The sequence below is a fragment of the Bufo gargarizans genome, chromosome 11 (genome assembly GCF_014858855.1).
Source record: "Bufo gargarizans isolate SCDJY-AF-19 chromosome 11, ASM1485885v1, whole genome shotgun sequence".
NCBI classification, from domain to species: domain Eukaryota; kingdom Metazoa; phylum Chordata; class Amphibia; order Anura; family Bufonidae; genus Bufo; species Bufo gargarizans.
The window spans coordinates 75,158,933-75,168,947 of NC_058090.1; positions in this window are offsets into that span (position 1 = coordinate 75,158,933).

A 10,015-nucleotide genomic window follows, 5' to 3' on the forward strand; every position below is an offset into this window, starting at 1 on the left:
AGACTCGCCATGTGATATGCACGTCAGATGTTTATGTATCATGCTAATAGCACATGTCCACTCTGCATCCGAAAACGGCTGACCCAGGTCTGTCTCCCAAGCCATCATTGGGTGGGAGCGCTTAAACTGAGACGGGTGTAAGATTGCATTGGACAAAGGTTTTAGTCCCTTTGAGTTACCTGTGATATGCACTCTCGCTAACCTATCCATTTTAACTCCTGTAGGGCGTAAACCCTGAATTAGGTGCCTGATCTGGAGGTATTTATAAAAGTCCCTGGCTGGAAGAGAGAATTTGTCACACAGAGAGTGAAATGTTTGCGGTGTTCCTTGCTCCATTAGGTCCCCTACCCAGTGAATGGAGCTCGATCGCCAAGACAACAGGTCAGAGTGAGGCAGGAGAGACTGAATCAGTGAGAAGGGGATAGATGCAGGAGTAGGGGATTCATCTGCGTCCGCCAACTCATGGTACTTAGACCAAGCGGCAAGAGATGCTTGGACAGTTGGGCAAAGACCTTGTGGCAAAGGGACGTTCCAAAAGATAAGATGCAATAACTCTGATAGGGAGTATCCATTAGTTAAATGTTCCTCTAAATGTACCCATGGTATCTCTAAAGATGGCCTAACCCAACCCCTCAACATAGAAACCAACGTTGCTATGTAATATAATTTCAGATCGGTAGACTCTCTCCTCTCAGTGCTACAGACGATGCTGAGCAGCCATCCCCGACCTTCCTACTCTGCAAACAGTGCGCCAGTGCCTGTGATAGAGGAGAGCACCGGCTGCCGACCCATGTGATGTCACGTGATATTGTGACGTCAGGAGGTCCTTAGCCATTACACTTCACCATACAGTGCAGGCACACAGCCCCTCCTCCTTCCACAAACTCCTGCACGCTGCTAGCTCCTCCCACATTTAGTCATGTGACCAGTGACGTCACAACCCTTCTACCGACTCCATTTTGGCAGTTACAGTTCTCCTCACAGGGAGAAGTGGTGCAGTAATGGCGGAAAGCTGTGGTGTCACACAATGTGATAGTGACAGCACGTCTAATGGCTGAGAGACACTGCAGTGCGGGGGAGGCAGGGTGTGAGGAGAGGAGTCTGTTTCCACCTCACACACTGACTGAAGTGAGGGATCTGCAGGGTGACAAGATGGAGGAGCGAGGGGCCTCTGGCAGGAAAATGGCTGTTAGTCCTATTTACACCATTAGTAACCTGTAGGATACCAGCACCGTGTACAGCCGGTCCCTGAGCGAAATCGCTTGGTGACCGGGGTGCGATGACTGCTCTGTGTGGCAGGCAGCCATCTTTCCTACAGCCACATGGAGGTTTTTCTGCAGACTAGTGAATGGCAGCTCTGGATCATTCATGGAGCTGCAGGTTTTTTGTACAGGGCGACTGTCTCCGCCGAGGTCAGGCAGGGAATACCAGTGTTTGGCTGGAACAACGCTCCAGACAATGGCAGCGCTATAACGAACTTCCCTGCATGCAGCCATTCTAGCTGGTGACTGCGTGCAGAGAGGTTCTGTCCTTTTCTGCGCTGCTGTTGACTTGCTGGGGCTTGTTGTGCACCACCACTGCGATTTAACCCTTTTTCCTGCTGAAAGAAGAACAACTGGAATTGCTTTTTTAATTTTTTTCTCCATTTGCAGCTCTGTCCATGTCCTCCCCGGCTTTTTTTTACAAACGACATGTGGTCCGTGTGCTATCTAATTTATTTATTTTATTTTTTTTCCCACATTTGTGTTTATTCTTTGCCAATTTTTCCTTTTTTTTTTTGTTAAAAAATAAGGAATTGTAGTTAAGGGGGTATATATATATTCAGTACAGACCAAAAGTTTGGACACACCGTCTCATTCAAAGAGTTTTCTTTATTTTCATGACTATGAAAATTGTAGATTCACACTGAAGGCATCAAAACTATGAATTAACACATGTGGAATTATATACATAACAAAAAAGTGTGAAACAAATGAAAATATGTCATATTCTCGGTTCTTCAAAGAATATATATATGATTACATTTCAGTTAGTGTCAATTAAGGTTTTTTCACTAACGCACCATCAGCGTACGTGCATTTTGAAACCACTGTGTCCATTACTGATCGTGTCCATTACAAATTTTTTTCTTTTTTTTTCTACTAAATTTAATTTCAAATTAATTACAAGGCCATTCATGTGTGAAAACACAACATACAGCCCTCACCCTAAAAAAAGGTTTCCACATTTGACATGTCACACCCCAATAAAATAAAATTGCCCGTCCATCCCAACGACTATACTCAGCTGAAGAGGCATACGCCATGCTTACCTCAGATACTGAGCCTGCCATTGAGGGATAAGAGGATGCCACTTTCCTCTACTTCTCTACCCCCTCCTCATCAGGGACCCTATAGAAGGCGCCCCAGGATAGCAGCGGAGGCAGCCCCCCAGTGAGCCCACATGGGACCCACCCCCGGAGAATTATCAGCCCCAAATTCCTGAGTTTGTGGGCAACTCAGGAATTCAGATAGATGAAGATCTTCTAAATTTGATTGCAACCCAAAGAAATGTAGACACCATTTACAACTGCGAAACCTGCACTGAAAAACCTGGCCTGTGCATCAGAGATTGTTTCAGAATCTACCACTCATCCATGGAGTATTAATTTGATTTCATCCATGATGTACCCTGCAGTTTTGCCACCTTATATCTCTGATTTAGTCCGCATAGCTAACAGATACACTTTTCACCAACCACTACATATTCATTTCTGTCAAACACCTGTTAGGTCAAAAGTACCCTTTCCACCACTTAAAATGTCCGTACGGGGGTGCTCTTTCCAAAATGGGGTCACTTCTTGGGGCTTTTCATTTCTGTGGACCTCTGGAAAAAAATGTAATGCGACATGGCAGCTAAAATCCATGTCTGCTAATTCACCCCTGCAAAAACCATATTTTGCACTTTGCCTGTAGCGGCCTGCTGTGCGCCAATACAGAAGGCTACGAGCACATATGGGGTGTTTGCAAAATGGTGAAAAAATGGGGAACATATACTGGGATGCATTTTCTGCTTTAACCCCTTGTGAAAGTGAAAAATTAGGGTCTGCTAGTACTTTTTCATTTTTACAAATGTGTGCTTTGAAAACCCCTCTCTAGTATTTCTGCCTTCTGTGAGACACCTGTTTGGTATAAAGTACTTTTTCCACCACCATTTAAAATGTCCGTTCGGACGTGCTCTTTCCAAAATGGGGTCACTTTTGGGGGTTTTTCATTTCTTGGGACCTCTGGAAATTTTTTAAATGCGACATGGCAGCTAAAATCCATGTCTGCTAATTCAGGCCTGCAAAAACCATATTTTGCACTTTGCCTGTAGCGGCCTGCTGTGCGCCAATACAGAAGGCTACGAGCACATATGGGGTGTTTGCAAAATGGGGAGAAAATGGGGAACATATACTGGGGTGCATTTTCTCCTTTTACCCCTTGTGAAAAATTAGGGTCTGCTAGTACTTTTTCATTTTTGCAAATGTGTGCTTTGACATCCCCTCTCTAGTATTTCTGCCTTCTGTGAGACACCTATTTGGTAAAAAGTACTTTTTCCACCACTTAAAATGTCCGTACGGGCGTGCTCTTTCCAAAATTGGGTCACTTCTTGGGGTTTTTCATTTCTGGGGACCTCTGGACATTTTTAAAATGCAACATGGCAGCTAAAATCCATGTCTGCTAATTCAGGCCTGCAAAAACCATAATTTGCACTTTGCCTGTAGCGGCCTGCTGTGCGCCAATACAGCAGGCTACGAGCACATATGGGGTGTTTGCAAATGGGGAGAAAATGGGGAATATATACTGGGGTGCATTTTCTGCTTTAACCCCTTGTGAAAGTGAAAAATTAGGGTCTGCTAGTACTTTTTCATTTTTACAAATGTGTGCTTTGAAATCCTCTCTCTAGTATTTCTGCCTTCTGTGAGACACCTGTTTGGTAAAAAGTACTTTTTCCACCACTTAAAATGTCAGTTCGGGCGTGCTCTTTCCAAAATGGGGTCACTTCTTGGGGTTTTTCATTTCTGGGGACCTCTGGAAATGTTTAAAATGCAACATGGCAGCTAAAATCCATGCCTGCTAATTCAGGCCTGCAAAACCCATATTTTGCACTTTGCCTGTAGCGGCCTGCTGTGCGCCAATACAGCAGGCTACGGGCACATATGGGGTGTTTGCAAAATCGGGAACATATACTGGGGTGCATTTTCTCCTTAAACCCCTTGTGAAAAATTAGGGTCTGCTAGTTCTTTTTCATTTTTACAAATGTGTGCTTTGAAATCCTCTCTCTAGTATTTCTGCCTTCTGTGAGACACCTGTTTGGTAAAAAATACCCTTTCCACCACTTAAAATGTCCGTATGGGCGTGCTATTTCCAAAATGGGGTCACTTCTTGGGGTTTTTCATTTCTGGGGACCTCTGGAATTTTTTAAATGTGACATGGCAGCTAAAATCTATGTCTGCTAATTCAGGCCTACAAAAACCATATTTTGCACTTTGCCTGTAGCGGCGTGCAGTTCACCAATACAGCAGGCTACGAGCACATATGGGGTGTTTGCAAAATGAGGAGAAAATGGGGAACATATGCTGGGGTGCATTTTCTTCTTTAACCCATTGTCAAAGTGAAAAATTAGGGTCTGCCAGTACTTTTTCATTTTTACAAATGTGTGCTTTGAAATCCTCTCTCTAGTATTTCTGCCTTCTGTGAGACACCTGTTTGGTAAAAAGTACCCTTTCCACCACTTAAAATGTCGGTACGGGTGTGATCTTTCCTAAATGGGGTCACTTCTTGGGGTTTTTCATTTCCGGGGACCTCTGGAAATTTTTTAAATGCGACATGGCTGCTAAAATCCATGTCTGCTAATTTAAGCCTGCAAAACCCATATTTTGCACTTTGCCTGTAGCGGCCTGCTGTGCGCTAATACAGCAGGCTACGAGCACATATGGGGTGTTTGCAAAATGGGGAACATATACTGGGGTGCATTTTCTCCTTTAACCCCTTGTGAAAGTAAAAAATTGGGGTCTGCTTGTACTTTTTCATTTTAACAAATGTGTGCTTTGAAATCCTCTCTCTAGTATTTCTGCCTTCTGTGAGTCACCTGTTTGGTAAAAAGTACCCTTTCCACCACTTAAAATGTCCGTACGGGGGTGCTCTTTCCAAAATGGGGTCACTTCTTGGGGTTTTTCATTTCTGGGGACCTCTGGAAAAAATTTTAATGCGACATTGCAGCTAAAATCTATGTCTGCTAATTCAGGCCTGCAAAAAACATATTTTGCACTTTGCCTGTAGCGGCGTGCTGTGCGCCAATACAGAAGGCTACGAGCACATATGGGGTGTTTGCAAAATGGGGAGAAAATGGGGAACATATACTGGGGTACATTTTCTCCTTTAACTCCTTGTGAAAGTGAAAAATTCGGGTCTGCTAGTACTTTTTCATTTTTACAAATGTGTGCTTTGAAATCCTCTCTCTAGTATTTCTGCCTTCTGTGAGACACCTGTTTGGTAAAAAGTACTTTTTCCACCACCATTTAAAATGTCCGTTCGGGTGTGCTCTTTCCAAAATGAGGTCACTTTTGGAGTTTTTTCTTTTCTGGGGACCTCTGGAAATGTTTTAAATGCGACATGGCAGCTAAAACCCATGCCTGCTAATTCAGGCCTGCAAAAACCATATTTTGCACTTTGCCTGTAGCGGCCTGCTGTGCGCTAATACAGCAGGCTACGGGCACATATGGGGTGTTTGCAAAATGGGGAGAAAATGGGGAACATATTCTGTGGTGCATTTTCTCCTTTAACCCCTTGTGAAAAATTAGGGTCTGCTAGTACTTTTTCATTTTTGCAAATGTGTGCTTTGAAATCCTCGCTCTAGTATTTCTGCCTTCTGTGAGTCACCTGTGTGGTAAAAAATACCCTTTCCACCACTTAAAATGTCCGTACGGGGGTGCTCTTTCCAAAATGGGGTCACTTCTTGGGGTTTTTCATTTCTGTGGACCTCTGGAAATGTTTTAAATGCGACATGGCAGCTAAAATCCTTGTCTGCTAATTCAGGCCTACAAAACCCATATTTTGCACTTTGCCTGTAGCGACCTGCTGTGCGCCAATACAGCAGGCTACGGGCACATATGGGGTGTTTGCAAAATGGGGAGAAAATGGGGAACATATACTGGGGTGCATTTTCTCCTTTAACCCCTTGTGAAAGTGAAAAATTAGTGTCCGCTAGTACTTTTTCATTTTTACAAATGTGTGCTTTCACATCCTCTCTCTAGTATTTCTGCATTCTGTGAGACACCTGTTTGGTAAAAAGTACTTTTTCCACCACAATTTAAAATGTCCGTACGGGGGTGCTCTTTCCAAAATGGGGTCACTTCTTGGGGGTTTTTCATTTCTGAGGACCTCTGGAAATTTTTGAAATGCGACATGGCAGCTAAAATCTATGTCTGCTAATTCAGGCCTGCAAAACCCATATTTTGCACTTTGCCTGTAGCGGCCTGCTGTGCGCTAATACAGCAGGCTACGGGCACATATGGGGTGTTTGCAAAATGGGGAGAAAATGGGGAACATATACTGGGGTGCATTTTCTCCTTTAACCCCTTGTGAAAAATTAGGGTCTGCTAGTACTTTTTCATTTTTGCAAATGTGTGCTTTGAAATCCTCGCTCTAGTATTTCTGCCTTCTGTGAGACACCTGTTTGGTAAAAAGTACTTTTTCCACCACTTAAAATGTCCGTACGGGTGTGCTCTTTCCAAAATGGGGTCACTTCTGGGGTTTTTCATTTCTGGGGACCTCTGGAAATTTTTTAAATGCGACATGGCAGCAAAATTCCATGTCTGCTAATTTAAGCCTGCAAAACCCATATTTTGCACTTTGCCTGTAGCGGCCTGCTGTGCGCTAATACAGCAGGCTACGAGCACATATGGGGTGTTTGCAAAATGGGGAGAAAATGAGGAACATATACTGGGGTGCATTTTCTGCTTTAACCCATTGTCAAAGTGAAAAATTAGGGTCTGCTAGTACTTTTTCATTTTTACAAATGTGTGCTTTGAAATCCTCTCTCTAGTATTTCTGCCTTCTGTGAGACACCTGTTTGGTAAAAAGTACTTTTTCCACCACCATTTAAAATGTCCGTTCGGGCGTGCTCTTTCCAAAATGGGGTCACTTTTGGGGTTTTTTCTTTTCTGGGGACCTCTGGAAATGTTTTAAATGCGACATGGCAGCTAAAACCCATGCCTGCTAATTCAGGCCTGCAAAAACCATATTTTGCACTTTGCCTGTAGCGGCCTGCTGTGCGCTAATACAGCAGGCTACGGGCACATATGGGGTGTTTGCAAAATGGGGAGAAAATGGGGAACATATACTGGGGTGCATTTTCTCCTTTAACCCCTTGTGAAAAATTAGGGTCTGCTAGTACTTTTTCATTTTTGCAAATGTGTGCTTTGAAATCCTCTCTCTAGTATTTCTGCCTTCTGTGAGTCACCTGTGTGGTAAAAAATACCCTTTCCACCACTTAAAATGTCCGTATGGGCGTGCTATTTCCAAAATGGGGTCACTTCTTGGGGTTTTTCATTTCTGGGGACCTCTGGAATTTTTAAAATGTGACATGGCAGCTAAAATCTATGTCTGCTAATTCAGGCCTACAAAAACCATATTTTGCACTTTGCCTGTAGCGGCGTGCAGTTCACCAATACAGCAGGCTACGGGCACATATGGGGTGTTTGCAAAATGGGTAAAAAATGGGGAATATATACTGGGGCGCATTTTCTCCTTTAACCCCTTGTGAAAGTGAAAAATTGGGGTCTGCTAGTACTTTTTCATTTTTACAAATGTGTGCTTTGAAATCCTCTCTCTAGTTATTTCTGCCTTCTGTGAGACACCTGTTTGGTAAAAAATACCCTTTCCACCACTTAAAATGTCCGTACGGGGGTGCTCTTTCCAAAATGGGGTCACTTCTTGGGGTTTTTCATTCCTGGGGACCTCTGGACATTTTTTAAATGCGACATGGCAGCAAAAATCCATGTCTGCTAATTCAAGCCTGCAAAACCCATGTTTTGCACTTTTTCCTGTAGCGGCCTGCTGTGCGCCAATACAGCAGGCTACGAGCAAATATGGGGTGTTTGCAAAATGAGGAGAAAATGGGGAACATATGCTGGGGTGCATTTTCTTCTTTAACCCATTGTCAAAGTGAAAAATTAGGGTCTGCCAGTACTTTTTCATTTTTACAAATGTGTGCTTTGAAATCCTCTCTCTAGTATTTCTGCCTTCTGTGAGACACCTGTTTGGTAAAAAGTCCCCTTTCCACCACTTAAAATGTCCGTACGGGTGTGATCTTTCCTAAATGGGGTCACTTTTTGGGGTTTTTCATTTCTGGGGACCTCTGGAAATTTTTTAAATGCGACATGGCAGCTAAAATCCATGTCTGCTAATTTAAGCCTGCAAAACCCATATTTTGCACTTTGCCTGTAGCGGCGTGCTGTGCGCCAATACAGAAGGCTACGAGCACATATGGGGTGTTTGCAAATAGGGGAGAAAATGAGGAACATATACTGGGGTGCATTTTCTCCTTTAACCCTTGTGAAAGTAAAAAATTGGGGTCTGCTAGTACTTTTTCATTTTAACAAATGTGTGCTTTGAAATCCTCTCTCTAGTATTTCTGCCTTCTGTGAATCACCTGTTTGGTAAAAAAAATACCCTTTCCACCACTTAAAATGTCCGTACGGGGGTGCTCTTTCCAAAATGGGGTCACTTCTTGGGGTTTTTCATTTCTGGGGACCTCTGGAAAAAATTTTAATGCGACATTGCAGCTAAAATCTATGTCTGCTAATTCAGGCCTGCAAAAAACATATTTTGCACTTTGCCTGTAGCGACCTGCTGTGCGCCAATACAGCAGGCTACGAGCACATATGGGGTGTTTGCAAAATGGGGAGAAAATGGGGAACATATACTGGGGTACATTTTCTCCTTTAACTCCTTGTGAAAGTGAAAAATTCGGGTCTGCTAGTACTTTTTCATTTTTACAAATGTGTGCTTTGAAATCCTCTCTCTAGTATTTCTGCCTTCTGTAAGACACCTGTTTGGTAAAAAGTACCCTTTCCACCACATAAAATGTCCGTACGGGGGTGCTCTTTCCAAAATGGGGTCACTTCTTGGGGTTTTTCATTTCTGTGGACCTCTGGAAATGTTTTAAATGCGACATGGCAGCTAAAATCTATGTCTGCTAATTCAGGCCTACAAAAACCATATTTTGCACTTTGCCTGTAGCGGCCTGCTGTGCGCCAATACAGCAGGCTACGAGCACATATGGGGTGTTTGCAAAATGGGGAGAAAATGGGGAACATATACTGGGGTGCATTTTCTCCTTTAACCCCTTGTGAAAAATTAGGGTCTGCTAGTACTTTTTCATTTTTGCAAATGTGTGCTTTGAAATCCTCGCTCTAGTATTTCTGCCTTCTGTGAGACACCTGTTTGGTAAAAAGTACTTTTTCCACCACTTAAAATGTCCGTACGGGTGTGCTCTTTCCAAAATGGGGTCACTTCTTGGGGTTTTTCATTTCTGGGGACCTCTGGAAATGTTTAAAATGCAACATGGCAGCTAAAATCCATGTCTGCTAATTCAGGCCTGCAAAACCCATATTTTGCACTTTGCCTGTAGCGGCCTGCTGTGCGCCAATACAGCAGGCTACGGGCACATATGGGGTGTTTGCAAAATGGGGAGAAAATGGGGAACATATACTGGGGTGCATTTTCTCCTTTAACCCCTTGTGAAAAATTAGGGTCTGCTAGTACTTTTTCATTTTTGCAAATGTGTGCTTTGAAATCCTCGCTCTAGTATTTCTGCCTTCTGTGAGACACCTGTTTGGTAAAAAGTACTTTTTCCACCACTTAAAATGTCCGTACGGGTGTGCTCTTTCCAAAATGGGGTCACTTCTTGGGGTTTTTCATTTCTGGGGACCTCTGGAAATGTTTAAAATGCAACATGGCAGCTAAAATCCATGTCTGCTAATTCAGGC